Raw genomic sequence first — 21,586 nt, 5'->3', positions numbered from 1 at the left:
TAATAGGCAAACAAACTCTCTAAATTATTGCTTTAAAATATTGATTCTTTTTAAGTAATTAAAAGGAAGTGCTTTATCAATATATCTGAAAAACTCGTTCATTATCGAATAAACAAAGTATTATTCGTGTGGTAAGTTACAACGTTTCACCAGGTTAACCTAACATCATCAAGTACATCAACTACCTAGAGAAGGAACTAAATATATTTGTATTATTCGTGTGGTAAGTTACAACGTTTCACCAGGTTAACCTAACATCATCAAGTACATCAACTACCTAGAGAAGGAACTAAATATATTTGCACGTTGATAATCTTACGGCAATGGTTATTTGAAGGAGTTAGTCTGAATTTTATGAACTGGGACTAGGTTATGACCACGACATTTCTTGAGACATTTGATGTCCAGCTTTATCTTGCCTATAAGGAGCCTAGTTTTTTTTGAAGCTGTTTAACAAAAGTATTGCAGTTGAGGCTGTAAGGTTCGACACAGGTGTTTACTTAAGAATAGCATGGTGTGAAAATAAAACAAAAACACTCTTGTAGTTACTATAAACTTACAGGATCCTCCAAAAAGAAATAACTAAATGAATTAAGTAAATACTTTGTTAGAATAACTGAAAATCTTGATTTTATAGTATAAATTACAGCACCACACGATGTGGTGAAACGTTTTTTGTTAATATTTTCTTCTTTTTTAAATCACCTAGTTTTCGAAACTAGAGAAAAATGTAAACATGTTCAATTTACTGAATATCTTTATAATTTTAAAAATCGTGAACAGTGAGCAAATAACTTTCAACTTCACGTTATAAGTATATCTATTTTCTTAATCAATATTACAATAGTTATATAAGAGCTGTTACTGATTTGATACCATTTTCTTGTTTCGTATTTACTTTCCACATGCTCATGCATATACGTTGGTTGAATGCTTTTTAGCGGTCTTTCCACGTGGGTAATCGAACCAATGTTATTCGTCTATCCAACAGCTAAATTTTTGCTAATACTCCAAAATAATTAATTACGTTTCCCATGATAACGAGAGAAACATAGTAATTTGTGGATTTGATTATTAAAATTTTAATTTCTTGTTCTATTTTTTCCTTTTAGTCACGATATTGTTTTTGTCCTCACAATGCTGTTTTTGCCCTCACGATACTGTTTTTGTCATCACGATACTGTTTTGTCCTCACGATACTGTTTTTGTCCTTTACATTGTGGTCATAAAAATGAATATGAATACTTGCTTGTTCTACGAAATTTAATATTTAATCTGTTAAATATAACTTGTATAACTCGATGAATAAATTGAGTATGAGCGAACGTTCCCTCAGATGATAATTCCAGCACCTTTAGTCATTACAGTTAACTTTAATTAGACCTAATAGGTTATTCTTTCCCTTTATGAACCATTTGTTACTTCTGTTTAGTCAATTCTTAAGGATCGGTTAAGATAACTTGGTTGTAATATTGTCATTATTACTTTAATGACGATTAATTTTGCTATGGTTAATTACCTTTAACTGTGCAATGTGAGAGTTATGGCCTTTCTGATGCAATAACTTAAATGACTAAAACCTTTTTCCTGGTAAGCAGAGTTGCTGTTTCGAATACCGGTCAGTCTCAGTTTTCACTCCTTTAGAAAAATTCTAACTTCACAGAACGAACGGTGAACAGCCTTTATAATTTCGATAGCTCACACATCCTAGTAGTGGGTATTCAAAGACAATGTAAACCAGACACCATAATAACCGTTTACAAAGCATACATCAAGCCATTAGTGGAATACGGTAGCATGATCACCTGTGACATGTCAGACATTTATTCACTAAGTTACAAATACATCAAAACCGGCTATCCATACACACTTCCAATCAATACCTTAACACAATTAGTAAAATCCCGATAATTATGGAACGAATCAATAAACTAGCTCACAATTTTTACTCTAAAGTCGTAAACCGTAACTCCTGAATCATGGCGAACACACTTGTCTGCATTTAATCTTAACAGCCTGCAAAATGTATAATGTATAATCAAGATGTCTTTTATCTTTCAGTCTAGCTTCGCAAACATGGAACTATTGGAGTAGAATATAAAGGTGTATTTTTCCCGTTTTCTTCTCCCATCTAAGTCAAAAGTATTGGATGTATAATTCACCAAACTAAAACATAGGAGGTTTGTTGGACGATAAATTGCTTCCAAGATGGATGGAACACCGCATACAGGACGTCCTTACCTTTTGGGGGTTCTTCTCTTGCTAGACGTTAGAAACTTTCACATGCACGAGTACTTTAAAAAACACATACATGGGCAGGTGTACGAATATGTTCGTATGTATGTGTGTATATATTTATGTAAATATATATATGTGTGTGTGTGTGTTTTTCCCAACGATGACATCTTCATTAAACCTCAAGGCACGAGCGGTATGAAGATAATATATTTCTAAGCATCCACTGGCTATTTAAAACGTAAACTTAAATTTAAAAACAAATTAAATATCTACCATATGAAAACAAATGAAATGAATCCAAATACTCACTTCCTCTCAAAAAGTTGCAGTACAGGGATTACTTGTGGTATACGGTTTCTTAATTGGGTAAAATTTTTGCACAATAAGAAGAGTTGAACGTTTAATCCCATCCACTCTCGGTTTCCTCCTCTTTAGAAGCAGTTTAGCTTTACGCTAGGATGTGAGACAGAATCAAAATATCTATAGTTTAATTTTGTTTGTTAAGCACAAAGCTGCACTATGGGCTATCTGTGCTCTGCATATCACGCGTATCGAAACCCTGTTTCTAGCTTGTAAGTCCGCAGACATACCGCTGTGCCACTGGGGGAAGGGTGGCTTATAGTTTAAGTAGTTAAGGTAGATAAGACAGCTCGAATTTCATTCGGTCTTAATTTTTGCTTCAGAAAAATGCATTTAATTATTTAATTACATTTAAATGTGTAGTAATGTTTATTGGTTGTAATTTAATTATTTAATTACATTTAAATGTGTAGTAATGTTTATTGGTTGTAATTTAATTATTTAATTACATTTAAATGTGTAGTAATATTCACTGGTTGTAGACCATGAATGCCATAGTACTTTAAAAGAAATTAATTTTCTTTATATTTGCATTGTTCTTTAATTGATATTATCATACTTTAGTGTTAGATAATTACCATTAATCAAACAATACTCTTTAGTTTAATCTTTTTTTTCACTATACGCTACTGTTAAGTGTTTAGTTAACATTATTGTGTAGTGCTGTAGAATAGTTAATTGTAAGTATTATGCAGTACTTTTCAGTAGTTATTTATCATTAATTGTGTGCTGTTGTGTAGCATTTAATTATCATTATGTATTCAATACAACTGAAGAGAGTTAATTGCTATTCATTTATCAGCATCGTTGAAAGATTAATTACCAGTAAACTCGCGGTGTTGCTTGATTAATTTAACATATTTGATAACATTAATTTTCTGTGTTATACAAATAATATCAGGCTTTCTGGGGAAATTATTATTTTGATTATACCTGATATAATTTTTGCTTATGAATGCGGAAACATTTTTTACGACGATAATAATTGATTTTACACGGTAACTTACATCATTCACATGTTTTTTATCGGTAATAATGGCCATTATTCCAATTTTTTCTTTCATTGTAGCATAATTCAGTCATAAAAATCAATCTGAAAGAAATTTGGACGAAAGTATTAAAAGCGAAATGTTCTACATCCCGGTAATATTTTATTTAGAATCTTACAAACCCATCCCTTCTCCATTTCTATAAATCAGAAGATCAGAACTATAAAGCTAAGATGTATTAAAGTGAAGACAAAAGTAGGACCTTTGCATTAAGGTCAAGAAAATAGTAGGATCTTTGTATCAAGGTCAAGGAAATAGTAGGATATTTGTATTAAGGTCAAGAAAATAGTAGGATCTTTGTATTAAGGTCAAGAAAATAGTAGGATCTTTGTATTAAGGTCAAAAAAATAGTAGGATATTTGTATTAAGGTCAAGAAAATAGTAGGATCTTTGTATTAAGGTCAAGAAAATAGTAGGATCTTTGTATTAAGGTCAAGAAAATAGTTAGATATTGAGTATTTGTGAAAGAAATGTAATTGTACTTACTGGTTTTATGTATTTACTGTTTTTATGTATTTTATGTACTTACTGTTTTTATGTACTTACTGTTTTTATGTATTTTATGTACTTACTGTTTTTATGTATTCAGACACAATTATCTATTTGAATAAAACACAAAAGTTGCTTGAAAATAAAACATTTACTTACTTCGTCATTATACCACTTTCTACGTTTCTCAGCCGCACGTGGCCTAATGGTTAATGTGTCGGGATGCGAAAGATCAAAGGGTCTGTAGATCGAGAAGTGATACTGCCGTTCATAATCTTCACTTTCCTGTTATTCTGTTTGAAGAACCAGAACAAAATCCTTGTGGCTGCTGGTGCTGCTGGCTGAATGACTTTTATTTGGCCAATAGCTCAAAATTAAGGACGGATATACCTGAACATTTTCCTCTTTGCGGTTTTTATTAGTGTTTTATATCATATTTCCCTAAGATTTTACACCATGATTCTGTATCACTAAGGGTTCGCGCAATATTAGTTTGTCATTGGATTTCACTGCACATTCTTTTTTTGATTACAGTATTTCATTTCATATCAGATTGTTCTATCAGTGATAGACTTTTGAATACTTTTCCTAATTTGTATTGGTGAAACTTTCAGGATTTTACAAAAACTTATATCAATGAAAATTTCTTAATGCTACACTATAATTCTCTGTCGATGACACTTTAGTTTCACACCACAGGTAATTTTTTCTGTCACTCAGAGTCTCATGATTTTTCATTAGATTTTTATCAATAATAGTCTGGGTTTCACATTAGCATTTTTCCTACTAGTCATACCATTTGGAATTTCATTAAAGAATTTATTGATTTCACACGTTCTTTTTATTTTATATTATATTGTTTTCTTTATGTAACAATATTTGACGCCAGATATTTCGATTAATGTCAGTCTTCAGGATACTCCAGTTGTTCACATCACTTTTATAATATCTTAACACAATAATGTCTTTCTAATTTCTTAGAGAACAACTTTAGTAGTGGTGTATTGCAAAAAAGCCTATATGGTAAAACTGTACATATAGCCAAGATAAAACCGTATAAATTGAAAACAAAAAGTAATTTTGTGACTTCGTAAATTAAAATCTTTGAAATCTTTAGTGCTGTGTTTTCAGAAAAAGCCAAAGTTCAATCTCTCGTGAATAAATCAGAATAACTATTTTACTAGCCTGCTCATTGTAATGAATATCGAATGCAAGCGAGCTAATTAGATTTAAATCCTTTAATGGTTGAGGGGATATTTTCCACAAGTTAAATGCCACTTTTACAAATATTACCATATTACATTTTCTTTCTATTCAAATTTCATTTCTCCTACAATAAAGTACCGTATTCTCGTTCTTTGAATGGAAAACTTACATGGTTTAATGACATTTTATTCATTAACATGTTAATGAGATGGACAACTATATGCAATTTACAAATTAAGTTCTTGCGCTTTAACATTAATTTATTAGATTAGTGGTTTTGTTGTTGTTGTTGTTGATTTTACTGACACTTTACATGAATTAAAATAGTCAATGATTCATTGTCATTCGGATGCACTTAAATCACTTGTCTGTGATCTTTCGAGAAGTTTTGGAAACTTGAATTACACGATATCTTTATAAGTCGTGATATTCTATAAAGACTGTGATCCTTTAATGTAAGTTGATCAATTGATGCGTTCGATAAGTTTCAAAAATCTTGCTCAATGTACAAGATAACAATATAAAACTTGATATATTTACTTATAATGTATTCCTACTTATACACCAGGTAGTTTTAAACAGTATAGTCCGTAGACACGGTATTCCTGTGTGTTAAATAATTACAAATAAATGCCTCCCACCATCACAGTTACTTAGCGGTAAGCTTGTGAGCTTATACGCATTAAACCGGGTCGATACCCTGGATGAGAAAAGCGCAAGTAGTCCATTGTGTAGCTTTGCGTTTATACACAAATAGAAGGGACCTAGATTTCAGTGGCAAAGACGAATTCGTTTGTGTATCATTTAATCATTCAATTCTTGTTTATTATTAAATTTTACACTTATTATGAGGGCTGCAAATAATACCGATAGAAATCACTTAGAAGAAATTAGGGAGTTTCGAAAATTCGGAAGAAAAAGAAAATCGTATATCATATGTCTATCTATTTAAATTACTGACTTTTAGCAGTAAAAATAATATCTATCTATTTCTATGTCTATCTATTTAAATTACTGACTTTTAGCAGTAAAAATAATATCTACAAGTAAATAACATATGGTTAAAACTACACCTGAGGGACAATAGAATAGTGTTGATAACAAAACAGCACCTCAATTTAATAGATAAAAGAAAAGATTAACAAATGAATACGGTCACAAACGTCTGTAGAAATGCATGTATGTATAGGTAATGGAAGCGGGGTAAACTACTAGTCAATCAAAGGACTAAAAGCTCAGATGCAGTAGAAAACATCTGGGAAAAGTGTTCTGGTGAGAAAAGAAGTTACAGTTTAGTGTTGGCTTTTAAATTGTTTGTAAGTGTAAGAACTCTTTCTTTTGTATTGAGTGGAAAAAAAAAGAGAAAACACATTGTAGTGATCTTGTTTTGACGAAGTTGCTTAGTTTATCTGTCATGGTCGGAGGAAACTTAGCATGCTGAAGTACTTCCTTGTGTTTGTGATTTATATCTGCCTGGTACCGAACAGTTAGAGTTGTGATAGTGGCCATCAATAAAGATCACATCTGTTCGCGTCGTCCTTGGTCAACCCTTCGAGAATGACATCGGTGTAATTCTCATTTCTGTGGTCATTACATATATAAAAGTTATTTGACAGCATTTCTCTTCGCTAACTTTCCATCACTCAAATCGCACCTTTTAGTATATATCCGTTTTTATACCACGTACATTACTCTGAAATAAGCACATAAATCGTACCTGCCTACTTTTCATTTTATTTAGTTACTAGTTTGTCTGTCTGGTTAACTTATATATCTACTAGTTTCTCCGTCTAACCTTCTTAAGCAGTCTGCTAGTTTAACCTTTTCTGTATTCTTTTTCCAGTTCGTTTGTTTAATTATCACTCCAATTTCACTACCTGTCTACCACTACCGATTACAGACCTTATGAAAATGTATTTGGAATAAACTGTTATAGAAAATTTCAGCTAACATTCAGTTTTTCACACGGTTCCGAACTTTAAGTATTATTAAAGTATATACGGTAAAATTATTATTCTCATACTTCACTCAGCAAGACTTATGATCTACTAGCACATTCCTGTTGGAACAATTCAACGGTAAGTTTCCTAAAAACAGTGATGAATAAATAAAAAAATGTGAGGTCAACCCAATGCCTTGAATCATAACATATATACAATAGTGGACCGTTTACTACCGTCTTTTGTCATACCATGTGTTATTTCAATAAGGAAATTTACATTGCGTTTGTTTTTAACCAAAAGAGACTGACTGCAATATAATGTTAGCAACAATACTTGGGTTTTTATGCAATGGATGCATTTAACACAATAGAGCACTCAAGTTCGTTAAGTAGCAGCGGGAAATATTTCTGCTGAATGCCACTGTTCCTTGTCATTTTACTGATCACAAGAATAAACCGCTAATGAAGTGAGCGCTTTTGACACTTGTCGTTTCTATAAAGACCAATGGGCAAATATTCAATTAAATCAAATTTATTTAATATGGTACAATAAAATTATGCACGTATATAATATATATATATATTTTTATGTATATGATCTGAACAACAACAGATATATACTCTAACACGTTCCTCTCTTTCTGCGTTTCTTCCGTTCATGCTTCTATATTCGAAATATCAGTCGATGCAGAAATTCCCGTTTTTTTCATGAAAATACCTACGAAAAAAACATTTTTGTTCTTAATAATTTTTTTTTCAAACTGACCATTCAGTACATATGAAGATTAACGATAAAAAATTTTAGGAACTGCATAAAATGAATAATCTTCCTGTAATGTACTCTTGAAAAGAAGAATTTTGATGTTATTTTCTACGATTAACAGTTTAGGAGATACAGAGCATGACAGATACAGATTCACAGACATTTGGCATACACATATATAAAATTCAAATAAGTTTTTATTCTAAGTAATATGAAAAATAGTAATATAAGATACATTATATTTTAAATAATATGTACTATAGATTTTTATGATATACATTACATTAGTTTTACATGTAGTGTATGAGATGGCAATTTATATTTTTATGTTTACTTAAAATTTTGTTTATCGTTTATGTATTTTGCCTTCTATCATTGGGTTCAGGTATATTTTATTTGCCTTAAACGCTAGATAATCTGCATCCTATTGTATTTTAAACATTGAAAAAGTTACTTCTATATTCAGACACTAGTCACCTGGTGGGGCCGCGGTAAGTTTAAGGATTTACAGTACTAAATTCCGAGGCTTGATTAGCCTCGGTGAACAACGTGAAAATAGACCATTGTGCAGCTTTACACTAAGAATACAGGCCTGGCATGGCCAGGTGGTTAGAACACTCGACTCGTAATTTGCGGGTTGCGGGTTCGAATCCCCGTCCCACCAAACATGATCGCCCTTTCAACCGTGGGGGCGTTATGAGGTGATGGTCAGTCATACTATTCATTGGTAAAAGAGTAGCCCAAAAGTTGGCAGTGGGTGGTGATGACTAGCTGCCTTCCCTCTAGACTTTCGCTGCTAAATTAGGGACGGCTAATGAAGTTTAATGGTCGTGTAGCTTTGCGCTAAATTCATAAGAAACCAAACCACTAAAAATACAACAACAATCAAGAGACCAACACCAAGTTCCCCTAGTGATGACTTATAGATACTAAGATATTGAGAACGAATGTTAAGTAGTTGTTCATGTGATATGTAATCCAGTGATCTAGCAAGATAAAACGTGAAGCTAGACTGACGAGGACGAGAGGCGTATTAGGTTAGATATTGGTGAACCTGTGATACGTAATATATTTTCTTAAAAAATATACATATATATTCTGTTTGATGAAATATATCATTGTAAGTACTCGCTTGATATTTTTTTTTTGTAATTTAACGTTATTTATTTGAGAAATGTTTAATACTGTTAATGTGAACAACCTTGCGAATTATGTTTTTCTTCATCTGGTTCTTTTTATGGTTCAATATTATTGCTATCTTTATTTTGTGATTTGGATATCTACGCTTTTTTGTATTTTTGGAATATTGGTGTTTGTCTGTGGAAATTAATTGTTCATTTACAAAGTCCTAGCCAATGTTTGATATTTTATAAAACTTGTATTGAGTTTAATCTTCTAATTTTTTTGTACCAAGACAGTAATTTCGTTATCTGTTGGTTAGGGAGCTTGAAACTCATAGAAGTAATAGGAATAACAGCGCAATAGAAACTCACAGAAGTAACCATGCTATGTACTCCCTATACCGTGTCCCCATTCATATCCCTTTGTTCCCAAGTCGTGTTTTGGTACTCACCATGCTAAGTACTCTCCATACCGTGTCTCCATTCATATCCCTTTGTTTCCAAGTCGTGTTTTGGTACTCTAAATACCGTTACTCTTATACCTTAATACAATGCTTTCTGTACTTTGTCTCAGTAGTCTCGAATGCTTAGGTCAAAAGCATCTGTACCGTGTCAAAGTACTGTTTATACAGTGTCACGATACAGTCCGTCCGTTGCTTAGTAGTCTTCATACCACGTCTGATAATTTCTTATGCCGTGTAACCTTAGTAACTGACTGGAAAGTGTATTTCTGTCTGGAATATGCTACTTTCATGAGCGACAAATCTAAATAACAAACATTTCCTCCAGTAACAACTCTGCACGTAAAATTGTAGTTTATATGATAGTATGTACGTGAGGAAAAAACGTTAATTTTAAGTAGAAAATAATATTCTAATGATTGTATATTTCTGTTACGTCTTGAATTGTTTTCTAAATTGTTTATTTTTTAAAATCTAACATTTAAATATTACAGCAAACAGGCGTCAAAAATGCTGTTTTTGAAAAACGATACGACTCTCTTAGTTTCTCCGTTTCTCTAGCAAGTACCCGCTATATTTATGTTTTCATCTTGCATGATGCTAATTTTTGTTATTTAATTTAACAGAGCATTTTACTTATGTTATATTGTCATCAATGTACTAATTAAAGTATGACACTGGTGGCCCTGTGGTGAATCTGTCCAATACTTTAAGCTGTTGGTGCGCTAAAAAAAAGAAACAGTCAGTCCCTTAGTGGTTGGGTGCAGCTGATTGGTAAGTAACTCAAAACGAGGGACGACGGCAAATAAACTTAGTAGACCTACCATAAAAGTACAAATACTGATTGAAGTGGTTTTATTTATCATAATTAGTTTTACAAGGTATTTCAGTTAGTTGTTTTGCCACCTAGAGTCTAGAGCTAGAAATTTTTTAAAGAGAACAATAACTTTTATTGGTTATGAACTTTGGACATTGACCTCAGATAACCAGTTTATATAGATTATATTCAAACAATGAACTTAAATATATGAAAAACATTTCACTGGTTGTTATTGTCCTCTTTGATCGCAAACTTCATAATTTTAGTTAGTTAGAGCATAGTTATGCAGCTATTTTTCGCGTTAGAGCACAAGTGAAACGGTATACTAGCGACGTAAAAGAAATTTAGTAAAAATCTTCGAATTGTTGATGAGACACATTAGAGAAATAATTGCATTAGCGTATTCACTAATATTTAATTAATTAAAATCGGCACCAGCATGGCTAGGTGGTTAAGGTGTTTGACTCGCAATCTAAGAATCGCGGGTTCGAATCCCTCGTTCCGCCAAACATACTCACTCTTTCACCCGTGGGGACGTTATAATGTAACGGTCAATCCCACTATTCGTTGTTAAAAGAGTAGCCCAAGAGTTGGCGGTGGGTGATGATGACTAGCTGCCTTCCCTCTAGTCTTTCACTGCTAAATTAGGGACGGTTAGCGTAGATAGCATTCGTGTAGCTTTGCGCGAAAATCAAACCAAATAATTAAAGTTCCTTTCGTCAAAAAAAAATATAACTTGCATTTGTGTTTTTATTGTTAAGCGTAATGCTACACAATGGGTTATCTGTGCTCTGTTTACTATGTGTATCGAAATCCGATTTTTAATGTTATAAGCACTCAAATTTACCAATGAACCACCGGGAGGCTTGAATTTGTGAAATATTTCATTGGGTTAAGTAAAATGAATGAAAATATAATTAAATATTTGAAGTATCCACACAGCCTCTAAATTTTTTGATTGGCCAGCTTTTTAATTTTGTGCTAATCTTTCGAATCTTATTAATCCAAAATTGCTGAGCAAAATATCACAATCCTTGTAAAAAATGAAAAAAGAAAGTTTTTGAAAAATCAAAATTTAGCGTCGACTGTCAGTAAGTTTACGTGATAGTTACATTACGTTCTTATTCTCATCAGCTTGAGCTCTCGACTACAATTACCATGAAGGTTCCTGAAAAAAAAAAAAACTCGATTCTAAAAGTTTGTTTTGTTCCTTAAATTTCATATGAAACGTGATATGTAGTTTGAATTAGGGAAAAGTATAGCTAGGAAACGGGCCTACACACGAAAAATCGATATAAAATTCAAATAAGTCAACAAAAACATCAAAAACAGAATCTTTAACGGCAGGAATAAGTGTAAAAAACATAAAATAAGAACATATGAATGATAAACATGTAACTTTTTATTTAAGAACGGAATAGAACTATTAATATTAATAGTTTCTGATCAGAAGTTCTAAATGTACATACTAAGCTGAATAACGTGGAATAATTAATTAATACTGAAATGAGTAATTTCAATGAATGGATGACGTAGAAGTTTTACTCATTCTTTGATTCGCTACTCCCTCTGAAGAAGAATAGTTTCACCGCTCGTCAGTACTGCTTGGGAGTGTATTAACCTCTTATAACAATGGAATGCAAACAGTTTTTAGGGTTTGATGATAAACCCTTTACTCCTAACCTAAAATACTTTAGATACTTGAATAAATACCCTTTAATCAAACACTGAAAATGTAAAAATAGTCTTCATGAATATTAGTAACTAAAAAAGTAAGCAAATATTATATTCTATTTTATTCAGCATTAATGAATTAACTGTCATCTGTACTGTCCCACATGAAATCACTTAACTGACTTATTTTTAACTATTTTGCACTATGTTATTCAAAATATTTTAATGGTTGTTGTTTTATTAGCGCAAAACTACACACCGGTTTCTTTGCGTTCTGTCCACTATGGATGATCGATCCTTGGATTTTAGCATTGTAAGTCTGTAAACATACCTATGACCCACTGGAGGACATTACTTAAGGGACTTCATTAACTATTATAATCTGTATTGAGTAACAGTAATTAATTTGTAGTTAAGTAGTATATGCTTTGTTAAGCAAATTTATTGCAATGAGATTATGTAAACAGTGTATAGCGTAATCTTTAAATGTATTTATACGACTGTCCCTAGGTGGCTCAGCGATAAGCTTGAGGGATATATCACCAGAATTCTGGGTTGGATCCCCATGGCGGGCACAATGCATTGTGCGGCTTTTTGTTTCGTGGACGAAATGATTTAATATATTTCATCATTGTATATATTGTCAATACCGTCAAAATCGTTAAAATTACTTTTGTTTTAGCTACTTATTATTTTGTGTTATTTATCTAGAGTAGCATCTTTGATCATTTCATAGTAAGAAAAACTGCAGAGTCACCTTTGATATAAGAAATTTGACATTTGTACTTTCTACTGGTGGTCAGGTAATTTCTTAAATTCCATTGTGAATGATCAGTCACTAGTCACTTTGGATACGTTTTACAATACAAAGTTAAATAAGTACCGTGCGATTTATTCATTTTGGTACAAGATCTCTACCAATTAAACTTGGAACAACTCAAGAGAAAGAAATAACCTCAGAATTAACTCTTCAGTAAAGGCAACTTTCTTTTGTGTAAGGTAAAGTACATTTTCACTGTGTTTGTGTGAATAAAGATTATTTTTGTGATTGTACATTTGTGTACAGTTTCTCGTTATTTCTCACGAGCACAGTTAGACAACTTCACGAATCTCCTGTGAGTTGTATGACACTTGGTAATATGAGGTTGGATGGGTCAGTCTGTTTAATACCCCCAGCTCTGGCCAAAGTCACTAGAAAATAGCAAGAAAAACTGGAGATGCAGTTATTGAACGATGTCTGCTAATAGGAACTTTCTCACCAGTAGGTGAGAGGGCGAGCAAATGGGGCAGTAGGGAGACCCTCCAAGCCATAAAGTATTCCAACATGGTTATCATGGATCTTGATGAAGACTGTAGTCTAACAGGAGAAATGCCAAGAACAACTCGCCATTCTGCCATCCTGGACCATGAACAACTACTTTTATGAGGCTTATATGGTCCCTTAGGTTGCCTACCACCCTCTACCTGAAACACTGATGACATTTCATCCATGTATTGGCTAAGAGTTTGATAGAGTGAAGTTTTAGTCAGAACTTGGAGTCTCCATGAGGGAAGAAAAGCAAACCATGCCATTGACTTTCAAGAATACATCAAAAGAAGAAGAACTGGGCCATTTCCTAAATGTTTCAGGAAAGTAACTGCCTCAAATGGCTGGACTCCTAAACAGGCTGCTGAATGTCTGATCTTGAGTTTGGATGGGACAATCCAAGACTCCTTCAAGCACGTGAGTGAGTTACAATTTTGAGAGTATGAGACATCCGTGGCCGAGTTACACCGACATTTCAATCCAGTGGCAAATCAAGCAACCAATAGGGCTGAGTTCAAAGATCAGAAGAGGCGCACCAATGAAAGTCTATCCACTTATGCAGATGATCTGAACCATCTGCACGAGAAAACTTACCCAGCAATGGCCTTAACAGAATGAAAAGATATCTTGTGGATATGTTAATTGAAGAATTTCCTGGTGGGAGTAAAACACCACTTAAATATGGAAAGTGATTTATGCCATAACAAAATACAAAGTGCTAACCTCAAATCAATCAAAAGAGAACCAGAAGCTTTGACAGAAACTACAATAGTTGTACCTCAACCAGGCTGTCATATCTTGGCACTTCCATCATGCCAAGCACAAGCTATGCTAAGGTTTAATCAACCACCCACACTATCAAGCACTGCAACACAGCTACAATGGTGTCAACTGTACAAGCAGGACTATTCCAGTCCTCCTAGGATTTACATGCTGTAGTCAGAACCAATGATACCTCTGTTTGAAGGTTGTATTGAAAGAAAGAAGCAAATAATTTGCTATGCCTGTAACATTTTAAGTCATTACAAAGAAGTTTAGGTAGTTATTTCCAAACTTAGATTTGGCATTTGTATCCTTGGTATGGATATACTACACAGCCTATCAGTCACTTTTGCCTGATAAACGGAAGAATTGATAGTCCATGGGAGAGTGAACTGTATGTATGCACGTGGGAGAAGAAGTCACAGTATTCACATCTATACAATTGGTAATCATGTTTTGTTATGGGTGAAACCTAGTGCATCAGTACCGTGTTGTAATGTAGTTATAACACCCATTCATGAAATAAGCTGTTTCCTTTCCAAAAGCATGCAGCATTAGCTCAGGCAGTTATCTGTTAAGTATGAAATAAAGTCTCAATTCTGCTTTGTAATTATTGATGATAAGTTATCCTGCTTTCCCTGGACTCGTCATCAAAATGGTAAGCAAAGTAGAAGTAACTGAGTCTATCAGTAAAGCTGGGGTTGTGCCTGTACGCTGTCTGAAAATGAGTGCACGGCTGCCAACACATATGAGATAACTCATTCAGGATTGCTTAAACAATCTGGACCAAACACAGCAAATGACTCACTTGATCTGACGACACAGATAAAAGTGTTACACATTCAATTAAACAACTGCCTAGAATGCTTCCCTAGAGCAATATGTGTAGCTAACACTGAGGTATTGAGATGCTAAAGGACAAGATCACACAACCTTTGGTGAATGTTTGGTCGTCTCCCTTAATGATTAACACACAGAAGGAAAGTATTCCCAGGTTCTGCATTGATTCTAGACAGATGCCTCCAGTAACGTACATCGACACCTTTCCCTTGCCACAAATAGATGAATGTCTGGATATATTGGAAGATTCTCGTTCAGCAGTTTAGATCTGGTTTCTGGATATTAGCACGTCCAATTTGATGATAAGAACAGACCTAAACCTACTTTTAGCATAAGGAATAGCTTGTACGAATTTCAAGTCATATCTTTTGATCCGTGTAATGCACCTACCACTTTTGAGAGGCTAATGAAGCTTACATTGAAGGAATTGTAATGGGAGAAATACCTGGTCTATCTTGGTAGTATCTTAGTGTTTGGTCACACATTCGAGTTTACAACTGAGAACCTGAAAATGGTATTCCAGTGGATGCAAAAAAACAGGCTTGAAAATCAAATCAGGAAATTGTGTGCTCATGTGCATGGAAGTGGAACATCTCAGTCATATTGTGAGAAGGAGTGGAGACTTCACAGACCCTACTAAGATAACAAAAGTGAAATGCTTGTCTCTATCCCTGACCAAGTGAGAAGTCTTCAGTTTCCCTGGTTTTGTGTTGCCATATTGGAGAGTTGAGGTCAAGTTTTCAAAAATTGTCACACGATTATCACTCTCATTAAATTAGAAATATACTTCAGTTAGAGTGAGGATCGTGAGAAACATTCTCGTGCCTGTAGCATGCTTTATTGGAAGCCTCATTATTGGCATATCCATGAGATGGCTGTGAATTCATGTTAGATACTGATTCTAATGATAGAAGCATTTGAGCAGTGATAACATAGTTGCAAAATGCAGTAGAAGATGTAATCACTTACATTAATTCTATGATCAAGTCTCATGACTGTAGATACTGCATGATGAAATAAAACCTACTAGCAGTTGTGGTCTTTGTGAAACACTATTGACACTGCCTGCATGAAAGTTCACCATTAAAGTGGAACATAAATCACTGATGTGATTGCTGAATTTAAAAACTGGAATGGGCAGTACATACTGGATAGCATTATTGGAGAAGTATGATAGTCACACAACACCATCCGAGGCCACGATGCAGAAATGCCAATGAGTTGTCTCACCATATGGGAAACCCTGTCCATTCGTTGAATGTCCTGACCCCGTATACTATGTTGGAGTTGGAATAATTTCTTCTGTGATGACACTAAGCCAATTAGTTGATGGATGAGAGCTCTAGGAAGAACAATATAATGGCCCAAATCTATCATGGCCACTCCTTGCTTCAACAAGGTGGAATTTAGTAAGCTCAGAATGAGAAATGTATCATGGATGCACGTAACCTGTGACACTTGATGAGCAATTACAAGTGAAAACAATGTGCTGTACTATTGTTATTGATCACAAACTTTTGATTTTCAGCTTGAATGGCAGCTGATATTTCATGGAACTCTAAGACAAGATATTGTCCAGAATTTACATAATATAAAGATTGAAGTGCAGAAAAATTTTACTTATATGGCAGTTCTTCTGACTGCATTCAAGTCGAGATATTCAAAACTGATGTCATTATTGTACATTATGTGTTAAACAGAAAAAAAAAATCCACCAAAATAGGAGAAACTCCAGCAGAGAATAGTCCTGAACATTGCTGGTCCATTTGCAGATATGGAATGAGGTTGTCAATATACACTCGTGGCTATTGACTAATTTACAAAGTGAGAGGCTTATTTATTAGTCGATATATCAGTGCTTTTCATGGCTGATGCAGTTGCAGAACACTGGATAGCATAGGTTGTAGCACTTGAAAAGATCCACATAGATTAGTAACCTAACTCCAAGAACTAAAAGTTGTGAAAAGTGTGTTGGGTGTGGTGAAGATGTGTGTTTCACATTGTCAACCGCAGCCAGTTGGTTTGGCAGAATGGGTAACACAGATTGCAAACATGTGATTGCCAGATTTGCAAATCTAAGCCAAATCCATTGAGAGATCCAAAGGAGAGATCATAGGATGTTTGCAGAACATGCTGACGTTTGGTGATATATGGTCCTCCAGCCTGTAGCAGATGTCCCACAATTATTGCAAAAATATGTAAATTAAGGTATATAGTAGTTGATGTGCCATCAGCTAGTAAGGATAACACAAGGACGAAAGCGTTGTGATTATAAAACAATGAAGGAGCAGATACATCAGCAAATCACAGGATTTTGTGTGTGTGTGTGTGTGTGTGCTCCATTCAGTTGGTACATTAACCTAAGAGTTACAGCAGTCAAGATACTTGCAAATCCAGATAATATATATGTGAAATAGCTGCATACATACATACATTACTTATGAGCCTCTTATGCATTGGCTTAACCAGGAATGAGAGGAAGAGACTGACGACTCACAGAAGAATGGAACTGTTTTATCCAACCTGAACCTAGAGGTTGCGGAGGAAAGTGCTGAAAATACTTATCTGGCTGTTCACGATCAGCCAAATGAGGAAACATCAAGTTTAGAAACAACTGACAGTTCAAATAGTCAGCTGAACTGCTGATGACAGCCTCCTGATCGATATGGTGAGGACTTAATCAAAAGTTAGAACAGTCATTTATTGTAAAGTGATTGACTTAGAGGAAGTGGTGGTCCCTGCTTTCTGTGTCTTAGTACTTTAATATCATGTCTTAATAGATATATAAATTCATTAAAGAAACAAGGGAGGGTTCACAATTGGCCCTGTTGCAGATTTCTGGATTTTGGAGCTGGCTGTAACAGTCTAAAATAAACACACCACTACAATCAAGGTTGAACAACAAATAAGGCATTTTATTCAACTATAACAACACTTAGAAATAAATTCAACACTTACCAAAACACAGTTAATAAACACATGCCTGGTCAGGACTTGACACTAATGTTAATGAACAATATATAATAAATTTCAATATTATTTAAAATAACGGAGTCAAGAAAAAGAACCAGAAAAACCTAACAACAAAAAATTACAGCAACACAAAAATACCCTTCAATATAAATAAAAATATCGTGTGATAAACAGCAATGATTAACTAACTGTAATGTTCACTTACTATCTTAATCTTCTATGGCTTCCGGCTCTGATTAGGCTTCCCAAAAGTTTAAAATTTTGAAGACCAGCTAACTACAATAATTAACTCTGCGACATGGTAACAACGTCCTTTGAGGAGAAGACAGAGGTTAACCATCAGCAGGATCAGTTGAAAGGATGAGAGTAGACACACCAGCAGAAGCTATTTTTCTTGTGTGGGAACGACCATCCAGTCTCCTGTAGTCGACATTTTTGTTCTGTTGCAACTGCATAGGACGATTACTATCTTCCTCACTGTCGAGAGAATTGTCACTTGGGGAAATATGTGTATCTCTTTATATCAGAGATATGAAATTGTTCTATAGCTACACGTGATCTAGGATATTTTAGTTCATACACTCGTGGAGTAAAACACTTCGTAATTTCGAAAGGTCCATTCCACCTGGGAGTAAATTGTGCAGTAAAATGATTTACTACATAAAATAAAGAATATGTCCTTAGTAATACTGCATCACCTACTTTATACGTTACTGTGTGTCTCTTATGGTTGTAGACTTGCCATTGTTGTTTCTGAGCCTTTTCGACGTTGTAACTTGCCTCTGTTCTTGTTTGGACAAAGAAATTGAAGTTGTAGCTGTTCATGATCATTTTATCGATGTTAATTACATGATTTACATGTTCAAGTATGATTACACACATGGTCATTACAAAGGTAAAATCCGAGCTGATGGAGGAATGCTGATTATTGGTGGGCAGAAAATCTATGTTTTTCAAGAAATGAAACTTAATATCATTCAATATGGAAAAATTGGTGCTGAATGTGTTATGGGATCAACTAGAGTTTTCACCAAATTAGAAAAAGAAAAACTTCACATTGAGGGAGGGGCTAAGGAAATTATCGTCTCCACGCCTTCAGCTGATGCTCCCATGTTTGTCACGAGTATGAACCATGAAAAGTATGATCCTTGAATGGAAATCATCAGTAATGCATCTTACACTACCAACTGTTCAGCTCCCCTTGCTAAGGTCATCAATGATACCTTTGGTATTGTTGAAGGTCTCATGACCACAGTTCTTGCTGTTACAGCCACCCAGAAGACTGTTGATGGCCCATGTTGTAAGGCATGGTGGGATGGTCACGAGGGCAATCAAAACTTTATTCCAGCTTCAACAGGAACTGCCAGGGCTGTGGGTAAAGTTATACCACAATCAAATGGCAAACTGACTAGCATGGCTTTCTGTGTCCCTGTTTGTGCGCCAATGTAATGGTCTAAAATAAACATCCTGCTATAATCAAGGTTCAACAATAAAAAAAACAACAATTTATTCAACTATAACAACACTTAGAAATAAATTCAACACTTAAGAAAACACAGATAATAAACACATGCCTGGCCAGGACTTTACGCTAATATTAATGAACAATATATCATAAATATCAATATTATTTGAAATAATGGAATCAGGAAAAGAACCAGAAAGTAAACCTAATTTCAAAAATATACAGCAACACAAAAATCCCTTTAAATATTAATAACAATATAAAGTTATAAAACAGTAATAATTCACTAACTGTATCGTTTACTAACTATTTCCTGACTCTTTCTCTTAGTGAAGCTTCTAGCAGGGTATTTATTTACTGAGAAAGTCACGAAAGTACACCTCATGTGATCACAAATTTACAAAATCTTTTGCAACATTAATAGTATTTATACATCTCTGCTAGTGAAGCTGGTGTCAGTTTCATCATATGTACATATTGGCTCAAAATACAAATGATTAGCCAGAAAGTGAGCAAGCGTTTTAATGCAACTAAAAATGCAAAGATAAAGTAAATGATAGAGAAGTATAATAAATGAACGATAAACAAAACCATAACCATAGAAATAGAATTTACTTATCACACGAGCAAACAAGGTTTGAATATGTTTAATACCACAAAATAGCCCCGCTCTTTAAATGATGAGTGCATTGTAAGAGTAACAGCCAAGTCCCTTAGTATTAGTGGTGGATGAAAGGGTGATGCTGGCTGGCTAGATTCTCTCTGTTTGATAGATCAAAATTAGGGATGGCAGCAAATAGACCTAGAATATCTAAACATATTATTTAAACATAAAAGGATAAGGATAATTGTTATAAAAAAAATTTTAAAACTGCTGTGCTACTTTTTGGCAAATATGAATAAGAAAAAATATATAATAGTGATTTCATTGAAAGAAGAGCTTATTTTTTTATTTAAAAGCAAATTTAAAAGCTTTATCAAGTACTATTTAAGATATTTTGCATAAATTAGAAAGAAAATAATAGAAAATATACAAATAAGTAAATTATATAATTATAATAATTAGGATGTAAAGAATTATTTTTCCTCTGTGAAAAAAAGTATTTGAATTGTATAGAAATCAAATAAGGATCAAACAATTACAAAACTCGGGGTTCGATTCGCTACAATGGACACAGTTGATAGCTCAATGTAATGCACTGAAACCAAACCAAAATATGATATTTCTGCAGTGGTTTCGAGAAATTTTAAAATCTATAATAAATTTAAGTACGATTAAGATTTTCCCGTAAAATTTAAAAAAGGTACTGAAAAAACGTTTTATAAGCAAGGTGCTAAAAATAATTCAAATAATTATAAGCCAGTTGCATCACTTAGTAATTTATCTAAAATTATTGGGAAATGTATGTAAAAGATATTGTTCTGAAGATGTTTAAGGTACTCAAAATGCTGTTTATGAACTGAGAAAATAAATATATCAAGCTAGTATATGGCCATTCAAGTACTACTACTTCCACCCCATAGTATATACCATAAGCTCACATTTCATAGATAACTGAAGTAAATAAATTTTGCGAAATCAGGCTTGACCAACAAAGAGGCAGAAAAGTGTAGTCAGGGCAGTCAAACGTCAGTAAATTCATTTGTGAGTCAAGCAAAATTAAGATCATTCATGAAATAAATTCGTGATGTATTTGTAGAATAATTATGGGTAAAAATCAGTTAGATTAGCAGCTTCTAATATATAGAAAAGCCAGTGCATTCTAGTAACACTATATTCCAACAATAGCTTTTATGTCATGTCGCTCAGCAACTAAAGTATAACCTAATATTGTTGTTAGTTTATGTACTAAAAGTATAAATTGAAATGCAAATATAAAAAACTGGAAAAACATTTGTTGATTTTTTAACTTAGAGTCTCTGTTAATACAAAAGGTTTGTTATTTATTAAAATGTTGCTGATGTAACAGAGAATAGCTTAATTCAGAAACTATTTAAGTTTACAATTGAATTGATATTGTTACTTATCTCCTCATTTATTAATTTCCGGTATAAATTCTACCCGAGGAACTTCAGCGATACAAGTCCTTTCTTAAATAAAACTAGTTTATTTTTTA

At 33.6% G+C, this 21,586-nt stretch overlaps 1 pseudogene; it reads left to right on the top strand.

Moving 5' to 3' along the window:
- The first annotated feature begins 18,838 nt into the window (after nucleotides 1–18,838).
- Nucleotides 18,839–19,453, top strand: LOC106466314 (annotated as a pseudogene).
- The last annotated feature ends 2,133 nt before the right edge of the window (nucleotides 19,454–21,586 follow it).

The sequence above is a fragment of the Limulus polyphemus genome, unplaced genomic scaffold (assembly GCF_000517525.1).
Source record: "Limulus polyphemus unplaced genomic scaffold, Limulus_polyphemus-2.1.2 Scaffold2219, whole genome shotgun sequence".
In the NCBI taxonomy this organism is placed as follows: Eukaryota; Metazoa; Arthropoda; class Merostomata; order Xiphosura; family Limulidae; genus Limulus; species Limulus polyphemus.
The sequence above is the reverse complement of the archived record's forward strand: the minus strand, read 5'-3'. Positions and strand labels throughout refer to the sequence as shown.